At 39.8% G+C, this 12,596-nt stretch overlaps 1 long non-coding RNA gene across 1 annotated transcript; it reads right to left on the reverse strand.

The window, feature by feature from the left end:
- Positions 1-7,041: 7,041 nt before the first annotated feature.
- Positions 7,042-10,378, reverse strand: LOC118944842 (uncharacterized). The gene is made up of 3 exons (XR_005040213.2): positions 10,331-10,378; positions 9,091-9,182; positions 7,042-8,354 (listed from the first exon to the last, which is right to left on the reverse strand). It is a non-coding gene; the product is annotated as an uncharacterized LOC118944842 (long non-coding RNA).
- Positions 10,379-12,596: the final 2,218 nt, after the last annotated feature.

Genomic DNA, 12,596 nt, shown 5'->3' on the forward strand with positions numbered 1-12,596 from the left:
GTCAACCACTCCACTAATTTCTTGTTAAAAACCTATAGTTTGGGCAAGTCAGGGAGAACATCTACTTTGTGCATGACACAAGTAATATTTCCAACAATTGTTTACAGACAGATTATTTCACTTCTAATTCACTTTATCACAATTCCAGTGGTCAGAAGTTTACATACACTAAGTTGACTGTACCTTAAAACAGCTTGGAAAATTCTAGAAAATGATGTCATGGCTTTAGAAGCTTCTGATAGGTTATTTAACATCATTTGAGTCAATTGGAGGTGTATCTGTGGATGTATTTCAAGGCCAACCTTCAAACTCAGTGCCTCTTTGCTTGACATCATGGGTAAATCAAAAGAAATCAGCCAAGACCTCAGAAAACAAATTGTAGACCTCCACAAGTCTGGTTCATCCTTGGGAGCAAGTTTCAAACGCCTGAAGGTACCACGTTCATCTGTACAAACAATAGTACGCAAGTATAAACACCGTGGGACCACGCAGCCGTTATACCGCTCAGGAAGGAGATGCGTTCTGTCTCCTAGAGATGAATGCACTTTGGTGCGAAAAGTTAAAATCAATCCCAGAACAACAGCAAAGGACCTTGTGAAGATGTTGGAGGAAACAGGTACAAAATTATCTGTATCCACAGTAAAACGAGTCCTATATCGACATAACCTGAAAGGCCGCTCAGCAAGGAAGACGCCATTGCTCCAAAACTGCCATTAAAAAAACAGACTATGGTTTGCAACTGCACATGGGGACAAAGATGGTACTTTTTGGTACCAAATATCCTCTGGTCTGATGAAACAACAATAGAACTGTTTGGCCATAATGACCATCATTATGTTTGGAGGAAAAATGGGGAGGCTTGCAAGCCGAAGAACACCATCCCAACCGTGAAGCACGGGGGTGGCAGCATCATGTTGCTTTGCTGCAGGAGAGACTGGTGCACTTCACAATATAGATGGCATCATGAGGAAAGAAAATTATGTGGATATATTGAAGCAACATCTCAAGACATCAGTCAGGAAGTTAAAGATTGGTCGCAAATGGGTCTTCCAAATGGACAATGACCCCAAGCATACTTCCAAAGTTCTGGCAAAATGGCTTAAGGACAACAAAGTCAAGGTATTGGAGTGGCTATCACAAAGCCCTGACCTCAATCCCATAGAAAATTTGTGGCCAGAACTGAAAAAGCGTGTGCGAGCAAGGAGGGATACAAACCTGACTCAGTTACACCAGCTCTGTCAGGAGGAATGGGCCAAAATTCACCCAACTTATTTTGGGAAGCTTGTGGAAGGCTACCTGAAACGTTAGACCCAAGTTAAACAATTTAAAGGCAATGCTACCAAATACTAATTGAGTGTATGTAAACTTCTGACCCACTGGGAATGTGATGAAAGAAATAAAAGCTGAAATAAATCATTCTCTCTACTATAATTCTGACATTTCACATTCTTAAAATAAAATGGTGATCCTAACTGACCTAAAACAGGGAATTTTTACTATGATTAAATGTCAGGAATTGTGAAAAACAGAGTTTAAATGTATTTGGCTGAGGTGTATGTAAACTTCCGACTTCAACTGTAAGTACCTTACTGAGATTGTTTTCAATAAAAATTTACATAAAGAAATAAAAAATAATAATAAATAAATTGCTTTTTCTTAGCAAAGAGCAATTTCTCAAGCAAGTATTTTGATAAGACTGTCTGAGAGTGGTCTGACTAGGGAAGGGAAAACTTCACAATTTTACAGTAGTATTCCACCTAAAACACAGAAAAATCACATTTTTGCATGCACTGGGCCTTTAAAACAGTAACATTTTCACTACACCCCATGATAAAATGAGTAGAACTGCAGCAAACCTTCTGTAAAACTGCACATTTTTTCTTTCTGCTCCATGGCAAAATGTATTGAATTGCAGGAAACTTGCTTTAAAACTGCAACATTTTCTCTACGCCCTATGACAAAATCTGTAACATTGCAGGAAATTAACTTTCCTGCGAGGTGGGGGGCCCCCCAACCAAATTAAGCATTTATGCACTCAGAAACACCACACACACACACAAATAGAAATGGTGGACAGACGCTTTTTCTCATTCTCTACCCACAGGTGGCGATGTCACTCCTTTTATGGTTTGTATTGGATGTATGAGTTCAAGACTGTCAACAGGAAGCCAGTCTTGTACACTACTTTATATCGAAGTTATGGTAATAATTTAGCAGATCAGGTTTATTATGACCAACTCTCTCTCTCTCTCTCTCTCACACACACAGTTTTGATAAAACTTGCTTCTCTTGAGAATGGACGTAATATCTCATGAACAGTGAAAGTGTACAAATATGAGGCAAAATATTCAGGTGGTCAGCAGACAGAAACAGTTGAATCCAAACATTTTTCAATGCCAGTTAAGGATAATATAGGCCTAGTTATCACGTTTCACGTTGGATTTATTAACTACAAAAGGGTAAGACATGTTTTTAATTCTGGTGTCCTCTGCTCACACAAGCTTGTTAGCTTGCTAGCTTAAAGGACATTCAAAGTTCCTCAATAGAAGCTGCTCCTTCAAGGTATAATTCTCTGGACCTAATTCAGTTAATTATTTCATAACAAGATGCCCAGCACTTCAAGTCTGCTCCTCAACCCTCTCTCTCTCTCTCCCTACCAGCAACATTTCTGTCATAAGCTACACTTGTCTGTCCATCATGCATATAAAGCAACTATCTTGCCTGCTCTATCCACACTGATTGGTGAAGTAATGTAATGAGCTAAACGTAAAAAACAGTTTATCACAGGTTTAAAAAGGAACAATGAAAAACGATACTTTCTTGGGGTTCGAACTGGTTCAGAAGTGTATTTTGTTGATTGGAACAGTGGAACCGAAATAAAAAATTGTGGTTCTGTTCAGAAATAAACGATTGGAAAGTAATTTTGGTTCCAACCACTGGAAGGAAGTCTATGACCTAGAGGGTCGAGAAAGCGAGATTGTGGTTTGTTTACATCCATTTGGGTGTTTGTGGGCTTTCATTCTGCACATGGCCGAAACTACATATGAGTACACCGAGGTCCGGGCCTCTGACATTTTTTTCTAATTAGAAATAAAATAATAATACTAAAAAAATATATTTTGTACACAAGAAAGAAAATAAATTACGTGTCAACATCTAAAATTTGCTTCCAGCGTTGATCATAGCTCATAAAGATTATAGTTTAGATAAGACTGTTCTATTTGCACCTGCCTATTCGCGAACAAGTGGAATCATGAACAGTGGTTTGTTCATTATGTTCGCCTGCTCCACATGATTTGCCTTTTTAGTAGCACATTCACCACTCTCTCAAAAGGCTAACCCCGCCCTCTCGTGGCACAGACGAGGGCCTGAGACATAAAATGAAATACCACAGCTCGGCTCTGCTTACATTGTGTTTGCGAGATGTCAGACAAAAGGTCATTTTAAAACCGCCCTTTGACTCCTGCCGTGTCTACAGATATCCTCCAAACAAACAAAAAACGACTCTTGGAGAATGAGTGCAACTGGTAAATAGTTGCTTATATATTGAACAAAAATATATATGCAACATGCAACAATTTAAGAGTTACAGTTCATATAACGAAAACGTAATAAATTCATTAAGCCCTAATCTATGGATTTCACATGACTGGGAATACAGACATTCATCTGTTGGTCACAGATACCTTAAAAAAAAGGTAGAGGCGTGGATCAGAAAACCAGTCAGTATCTGGTGTGACCACCATTTGCCTCATGGATTAGCATAGAATTGATCAGGCTGTTGATTGTGGCCTGTGGAATGTTGTCCCACTCCTCTTCAATGGCTATGCAAAGTTGCTGGATGTTGGCGGGAACTGTAAACACGCTGTCATGCACGTCGATGAATGGCACGACAATGGGCCTCAGGATCTCGTCATGGTAACTCTGTGCATTCAAATTGCTGTCGATAAAATGCAATTATGATGGTTGTCCGTAGCTTATGCATGCCCAACCATAACCCCACTGCCACCATGGGGCACTTTGTTCACAACGTTGACATAAGCAAACGGTTGTACGTAGTGCCAAATTCTCTAAAAACGACGATGCAGGCGGCTTATGGTAGAGAAATTAACATTCAGTTCTTTGGCAACAACTCTGGTGGACATTCCTACAGTCAGCATGTCAATTCCAAGCTCCCTCACAATTTGTTGTGTGATGAAACTGCACATTTTAGAGTGGCCTTTTATTGTCCCCAGCACAAGGTGCACCTGTGTAATGACCATGCTGTTTAATCAGCTTCTTCATATGCCACACCTGTCAGGTGGATGGATTATCTTGGCAATGGAGAAATGCTCACTAAGATGGATGTAAACAAGTTTGTGCACAAAATTTGAGAGAAATACACTTTTTGTGCAAATGGACATTTCTGGGTTATTTTATTTCAGCTCATGAAACAGCTCATGGGACCAATGTTGCGTTTTGTTCAGTGTAGATATGTCAGTCAGTGAGTGGATAGCTGCCGGCAGAAACTTCTATTGCAGTAACTTTGAAGGGCTCTGCCTCTGGCTAGTATTAGGCTGCTTTGCCAGCTAGAAGGATGAAGTAAGAATCTAACGTTAAACGTTGCATACCTCAGCAGGAGCAAAAAATAAGCTGCTAAGTTAACTTAGCTTCAGAGAGTAGGCTACTGAGACAGACAGTGATGTGGCGCTCAGTGGTGAGGCTGGCAAGCTGCAATGCATGCAGGAGGAAGCAGAGGAAACATAGAGAGGAAGCAAGCGAGAGCTTAGTACAGTGGTTCCCAAACTTGGGGCCGGGGCACATGTGGTCCCCTGAGAAAATCTGTACTAATCTTATCAAACAAGTTAGGAACTTTAAAAAATAAGATATGTTTTAAAATGAACATCTCCACATGGCCTATCTTCCTTATAGGCCTCGGCATACATTACAATGCAAACAATACAGTTCTAAAAATGTCATCCGTTTTGGTTTAGTCACTGACGTGTCAGCACAAATATTTTCTCAGAGTGAATCATTTCTGATATTTCACCCCTTTCTGGGGTATAACATTACAATTGTATAGCTAATAGGTTATGTGTTTGCAGATCGACTGCGGTTAATGAATCTAAAGCAACCAAGGGGATAACTGCTGGGGTAATTTTTGCATGTCTTTGCTCTTCTTCAAATAGAATTTTAACATGTTTTAATTGTATAGAAATGCAGTAAATGAGTTTCAACTTTGAAACGGGAGCCACACACACACTAACATCCACACACACCTCCTTGGAAAAGTGTTCTGCGGACGGGAGCCACACACACACTAACATCCACACACCTCCTTGGAAAAGTGTACTGTGGACGGGAGCCACACACACACTAACATCCACACACCTCCTTGGAAAAGTGTACTGTGGACGGGTGCCACACACACACTAACATCCACACACCTCCTTGGAAAAGTGTACTGCGGACGGGAGCCACACACACACTAACATCCACACACCTCCTTGGAAAAGTGTACTGTGGACGGGAGCCACACACACACTAACAAGTATTTCCTGTATGTGTTTTTTTCTACAGTGAAAGTGGAAAAGGTCAACAGCACAGGCAGTGATGGTGCACAAATATAAATCAACATAATCAGTTGGTCAGTAGCCAGAAACAGTTGAGTCTAAACCTGACATGAGATGGATGAGTAGATGTGATGACTAATATAACCGGTTTGTTACTTAAGTCACAAAGTCCCATCTATCTTTTCTTGCACACTCTCTGTCTTTATGCTGATGTTGTATTTTTACACAAATTAAGTTTAGATACTCCTCAAAAACCGGGCAACACTGGCAAGAGAAGAAACCTTGAGAGGAAACAGAGTGCAGTGTAGTTAATTAAAGACAACACCTTGAAGAGATAATTTACTCAAAATACAAATGGTTAGGAAAGTGAGCTTGGGGTTTGTTTACTCCCATTTGGGTCATCGTGTGCTCTCATTCTAAATGCAACATGAACCAATAATACAATGAGAGGAATCTAACTGGGTCAAATAATACCTAAGTGGAAAAGTAGGTACCATGTGAAAGTCTTTGTCTCAACAAGCACAGTGAAGTAAAAACTGTCCCAGTTACCATTTATTTGGCATCGTATCAGTTTCTCTTTTCTGCCTAAAATTTCCTGAAAATCACGTGACTTCTTGTAAATCCCCATGTCTAACTTCTGTATTTGTGTTGAGTGTCGAACTTTACCACATAAATATGCAGGGACATGTGATGACTTTCAATCAACGTGGAAAACTGACTGGATTTGTAAAAGTCATCAACATCAGTGCATTTCGTCTTTTTTTTCACCCAACTTTTACTCTAAATCCAATGACATGGTGACATTTGTTGTTGATTTCACGTTGAATTCACTGTTAGTTGACAACTCAACCAAATGTAAATCAAAACTAGACATTGAAAGGACATCTGTGCCCAGTTGGTAATAATGCATCATTGCCATTGTACAATTGCTGAATCTTTTGAACAATTGCCAGAGAAAGCACCGCAAATGATTTTCTCAGATACTTACAGCTGTTTAACATAGAGAATTGACACCGATAAATATCAAGTGTTCATTGACTGCATTAATAAGTACTATGTTCTGTTTTGTTTGTAATGAGATGCTCTCTTGTCCTCTGATTAGCACGCTTGTATCATGGAACTGTTTACATGTTCTGGAATGTTTTTAAACAGGCAGATTGTTAACACTGGTCTAATTTACAGTATTCATCTCTCATTCTCATCCTCCAGTGACAGTGGTTTTTCCAGTCAGTCACCCATTAAGGTTTAGGTGTTAATCCCATTGAACTTTGTTCCTTAGTGGCAACCTTACTTTAAGACATGACCATTCCAGTACATTTACTGAGTGCATTTTCAAGAGGATGAAAAAAACAGCATTAACAATGCTGGGCTGATGATGCAAGACATTTTGTTCCAAAGCTCTGACTTGGTAAGAGGGAACAATTTGACCATAGTTGAAATACATAGTTTAAAATGAGGATTGCATTAGGACAAATAAAGCATCACTGAATAGTTTGTCACAGTTTTTATTGCATTAAAAAGCTAAGCCAGAATATAAGATAATGAAATGCTAAATATAGTTATAGGAGCAATGTGAGTATGACCCTATTATAACCTTCTAAATGTACATTACTTAACTGAATATTGTTAGTAGTTTAGCCTCATTATCTGCTTCATCACATTTCATAGGCGCTGCACAAATCATTGATAAGCTAAGTTGATAAGCTACAGAGCAGCACCCCTGGATGGAGAGCAGTTTTGGGGTTTAAGTCCCATGCTCAAGGGCACAACGGCAGGAGGGAGTACCTGGAATCATAGACCAACAGTTCCCACAGTTCTGTTTTTATACCCTGTCCGTGGATTGAATCAGCAACCTTCCACCTCTCTAAAGCCTAATTTTGCAGCTTCTGCGCCGTCCGTTAGGTTAGTTTAAACAGAATTATGCATCGAAAGTTCGCTTCTGTCGGCACATCTCTGCTTCCGCATCTGCACACCTCCTTTTTCCAGCATGACATTTGCTTACAAATGATATGTGAAGCTTCTATGTATGTAGTGTAGGACATTATGAAGGCATTATGATGGTGTCATGAAGGCTTTAATAGATATATGTGGTTTAAAGTGTGACTATGTAGCTTCAAAGTATACATAAAACATAAAACTTCAAAGTATACATACTGAATATTTTCCAGTGTGCATGTTACAAAATCTGGTGGAATATCTAAGCTATTCCTACGTTTGCGTCTGTCTAAAATATCAGAATCTGATATGATGGAACGCTGAGAAGAGTCTATGATGTTGTTTTTCACACTCAATGTCTGATCTGCACCCTCTGTACTTATGAAGATCTCAGTTGCAGAGCTAAAATGTAAAGGCTCCGTTATGTTTCTCCGACGTTTGCGTTTGAACAGAATCATTGTCGGCTGCCCAGAGTCAGAAAAATCTTCTGCCTCAAGTTCCACTCCAAAGGACATTTTTAAGTCACGCGCAAAATCAATATTACAAATCTTTTTGAATTTAACCATATATATCTCAAATAGTCTGACACAGGTAGTACTGGGTTTCAGTGTCACCAGTAGCAATCTTTTTTAACTGACCTGACAGGTTATTAACATAGTCACACTTTAATTCCAGGATGATGAAAGAAAGAGAGAGAGAAACAGAGAGATAGGGACAGAGGGAGGGAGAAAGCGGAGTGGTTGGCGTTATCCGTCCGGGAGCCTCCAGCAGCGGTAACAGGAGGGCAGCGATGGCACATAAGTCCTCAGGGGGTCCGTGTGTTCTCCATCCACTATCTTGGCCCCTGCTTTAGCCCTGGCCCCAGCCCTGCAATGTGAAGAAAGGTTCTCAGATCAAAAATATGTTTACTCTCTTAAGCAATCAATAATTAGATTTGCATGGTATTTGGTATTTATAAATGATGAATTTGCTGATGATAACGATAATGAATATAAAGGTAATGATAAGGATTGACATAACAATCTTGACAATAGTGTCTTCAGAAAGCATTCATACCCCTTGACTTATTCCACATTTTGTTGTGTTACAGCTTAATACTTTGTAGAAGCACCCATGTCAGCGAATACCGCTGTGAGTCTTTCTGGGTAAATCTCAAATGATTTGTGAAGCTTTGCACAACTGGATTGTACAAGCTGTCAAGTTGGTTGTTGATCATTGCTCGACAGGCATTTTCTAGTCTTGCCATAGATTTTTAAGACTACTTAAGTCAAAACTAACTAGGCCACTGAGGAACATTCAATGTCGTCTTAGTAAGCAACTCCTTTTCGTTGTGTATTAATTTGAAAACAATTTGAATTCCACTTTGACATAAAATCAAATCTATTTTAAATTCAGCCTGTAACACAACAAAATGTGGGAAAAAGTAATGGGGTATGAAAACAGCCCTTGACTTTTCCACATGTTTTTGTGTTACAGCCTGAATGCACTGTTTGCAACAGAATGAAGCCTTGAAAAATTAATAACATTATTGATAGTCTTCCTGACAAAAGAGACCAGACAGCGTTCATTGACAGTTAAAGTAGAGAAACATGTATATATTTACCCATTGGGAGGCCGAGGACCACACGTCCAGAAATGTATTGTTTTCATTGTGTTTTAATACATGTTGCCGATAGGAGTAGGTCTCATGATATGCTGTTGAAAGGGAAATAATAATGATTGAACCAGCTATGTAAGACTGCATGAAAGTATGAAGGCATCATGAAGACTTTATTAGATTTGTTGTATCTCCAAAGTATACTTAAAGCATATATATTTTCTAGTATACATGTCACAGCTTCACTCAAAAACGTGGTGGAATTTTTTATCTATTCGAACGTTTGAGTCTCCAAAATATCAGAATCTGATTGTAAGGTCTGCTTCCGACTCACACACTCAAACACGTAGATCCCCTGAACACAGCTCACTTTCCAGCCCACTTTTCAGCTCACACTCTCAAACCCCTAGATCCCCTGAACGCAGCTCACTCTCCAGATCCCAATCACCTGAATTCTGATCACCTGTTCACACAACTGTATATCATTATCACACCCTATTTAGTTCAGTTCTTTGCCCCCCATCACTGTGAGATATTGTTTGTTTTGTGACATACGTCTTTCAGAGCTCTGTCTTTCCTCTGATTTACTCCTCCCATGTATGATCATTTTTGCCTGCCTCACTAACGACGCCTTTTTGCCTATTCCCTACCTGTACTTTTTCCTGTTATCTACCTTTTTGCCTGATCTCCCGGATTACGTTACTAGCCTTTTCCCTGCCTTTGGACCCATGTGTATGACCTTCTGCCTGTCCCTGGACCCAGCTATCTGCCTCCTCCTGTGGTCCTTTTCAATAAACACCTGCTGCGCCCTGCGTTTGAAACCAGCTCTCTGTCTCCCCTTGTGTTCATTACGCTGATAGGACAGTGCAGAGAAGTCATTGTTTTTTACTCTTAATGGAGCATTACTAGAGCATTTTGTATACATTATTTGTATTCAGGAAAGCAGTGAGTTGCTGCACAACAGTTTTTTCACTCTTGATGCTTTATAATCTGCATCATGTATACCTGGTATATACTTGGTATGTACTCGGTGTTCTCACTTGCAGAGCAACATTTGCGTTTGTAATTAATCTTTGTCACCTGCTCAGAGTCAGAAAAGGGTTCTGCTTCGAGTTTCACCCCATTAGCCATATTTAGGCCTATGTCACACATACGTTGTTAGTGTGATATAAACAATGCAATAAGAAAATATATATTATGCAGTGTAATAAAATGCAGTCTTGATATAATGAAATTAATAATTTACCTGAAGGTGGTCAAATCACAGGACTAGCTTTGGGCTAGTGCTCTTTGAATGTAAAATTGTTTGAATGTTGAACAAGAAACCTGTTTCCTGGCTGTAGGCCTGTGTTCATGATTGGTCTCTGAAAGAACCTGACTGTACGTGTGTGTTCATGATTGGCCTGACTGGGACTTCCCTGATTTTGGTATAAAAAAAAACGTTGCCACAATTTCCTATGTCAAAAAAAAGAAAGATTTACTGTGTTCTATGAAATGAAACCAAAAGAAAGTGACTTTTTCTCTGTGGTTGTTCAATGCTGCAAGCACTATTGAATGATTTCTGATTGCATAGGGACGCAAATCTCCAGGAAATATCCCAGTTGCAATGTTAGCTGTTTGAATGTCTATTACTCTAGTGGCTAATATATCGTCTCAGAATTTCACCAATGTTTGCATTCATATGAATCAAGGCCTTTTTTCCCCATAGTTGGTAATCAAGTTAGCAGTACTGAAGACATAATTAACTGGAGCTGCAAATGCATGGGAGTCGACCAATGTATCAAAACATTATATGAAATAAGTACTATGCATTTATAGTGCATTCAGAAAGTACTCAGACCCCTTGACCTTTTCCACATTTTCTTATGTTACAGCCCTGTTCTAAAACAGATTTATTTTTATTTTTTTACCTCATTAATCTACACACAATATCCCATCAAATTCGGATCCTTCGCTATGAGACTGGAAATTGAGCTCAGATGCATTCTGTTTCCATTGATCATCCTTGAGATGTTTCTTCAACTTGATTGTAGTCCACCTGTGGTAAAGTCAATTGACTAGACATGATTTGGAAAGGCACATACCTGTATATATAAGGTCCCACAGTTGACAGTGCATGTCAGAGCAAAAACCAAGCCATGAGGTCGAAGGAATTGTCCGTAGAGCTCCGAGACAGGATTGTGTCGAGGCACAGAGGAACTCTGGAGCTCTGTCAGAGTGACCATTTGGTTTTTGGTCACATCCATGACCAAGGTCCTTCCCTTCTGTCCGTTTAGGAATGATTGAGGCCACTGTGTTCTTGAGGACTTTCAATGCTGCAGGAATTTTTTGGTACCCTTCCCCAGATCTGTGCCTCGACACGGTCCTATCTCTGAGCTCTACCGACAATTCCTTTGACCTTATGTCTTGGTTTTTGCTCTGACATGCACTGTCAACTGTGGGATCTTATATAGACAGCTGTGTGTATTTCCAAGTCATGTCCAAACAATTTAATTTACCCCAGGTGGACTCCAATATAAAACGAGTTTTGTCAATATGGGGTATTGTGTGTAGATTGATGAGGATTTTTTTTTCTTCATTTAATCAATTTTAGAAAAAGGCTTTAAAGTATCAAAATGTGGAAAAAGGGAAGGGGTCTGAATAGTTTCAGAATTCACTGTATATCCTGCGTGTTGTTCACTGTGTGTTGTTAAATGAGAAAAGACTGCAGTCAGGGACTGTTACAGTCGAGGAATACGTGTAATATTACCCATGGGGTGACCGAGGATCAGTTCTCCAGAGGAGTAATGTTGTCATTGTGTTAGTAGACTAAATGTCACTGACAGGAGATTATCCACTGGGCACAGACTTCAGTTCAATGTCTAGTTTTGATTTGCATTTGGTTGAGTTGTCAACTAACCATGAATTTAACATGAAATCAACAACAATTATCAATCAAGTTAAAATTTGTGTCCATAGGTTGATGACTTTTTGCAAATCCAAATAAGTTTTCCACGTTTATTTAACGTCATCACATTGATTGTTTGGGGTTAAAAGTATGTGTAAACATCATAGATTCACCCTGTTTTTTCTAAGTGGGAAATGTGATAATTCTCTCATGTCACGACTCCTACCGAAGGTGGCTCCCCTTCCCGTTCGGGTGGCGCTCGGCGGTCGTCGTCACCGGCCTACTAGCTGCCACTGATCCTTTTTCCTTTTTGTCTGTTTATTAGTTGCACCTGTGTTTAGTTAGGTTAATTGGTTGGGCTTTATTTACCAGCCGGCCCGCCTGCTGGTTGTGCGGGATTGTTTTCAGTGTACATTTGTACACGCCTGTAAGTCAAGGTTGTCCGTGTGTGTGGTTTTTGCTGTGCTGTTTAGTTCCCCGTGTTTGGGGCATTTGTTTGGGTTGGCGTTGTTTTCACCGGTGTGGTGTATTAAAAGTATCGCTACCCATAACTCTCTGCTTGCTGTGCCTGACTTCTTCCTCCGCTACACCCCGGGCGTTACATATGTATGTTTATAACTTTTCT

Source organism: Oncorhynchus mykiss, chromosome 28 (assembly GCF_057628025.1).
Source record: "Oncorhynchus mykiss isolate SJ-2025 chromosome 28, ASM5762802v1, whole genome shotgun sequence".
NCBI classification, from domain to species: Eukaryota; Metazoa; Chordata; class Actinopteri; order Salmoniformes; family Salmonidae; genus Oncorhynchus; species Oncorhynchus mykiss.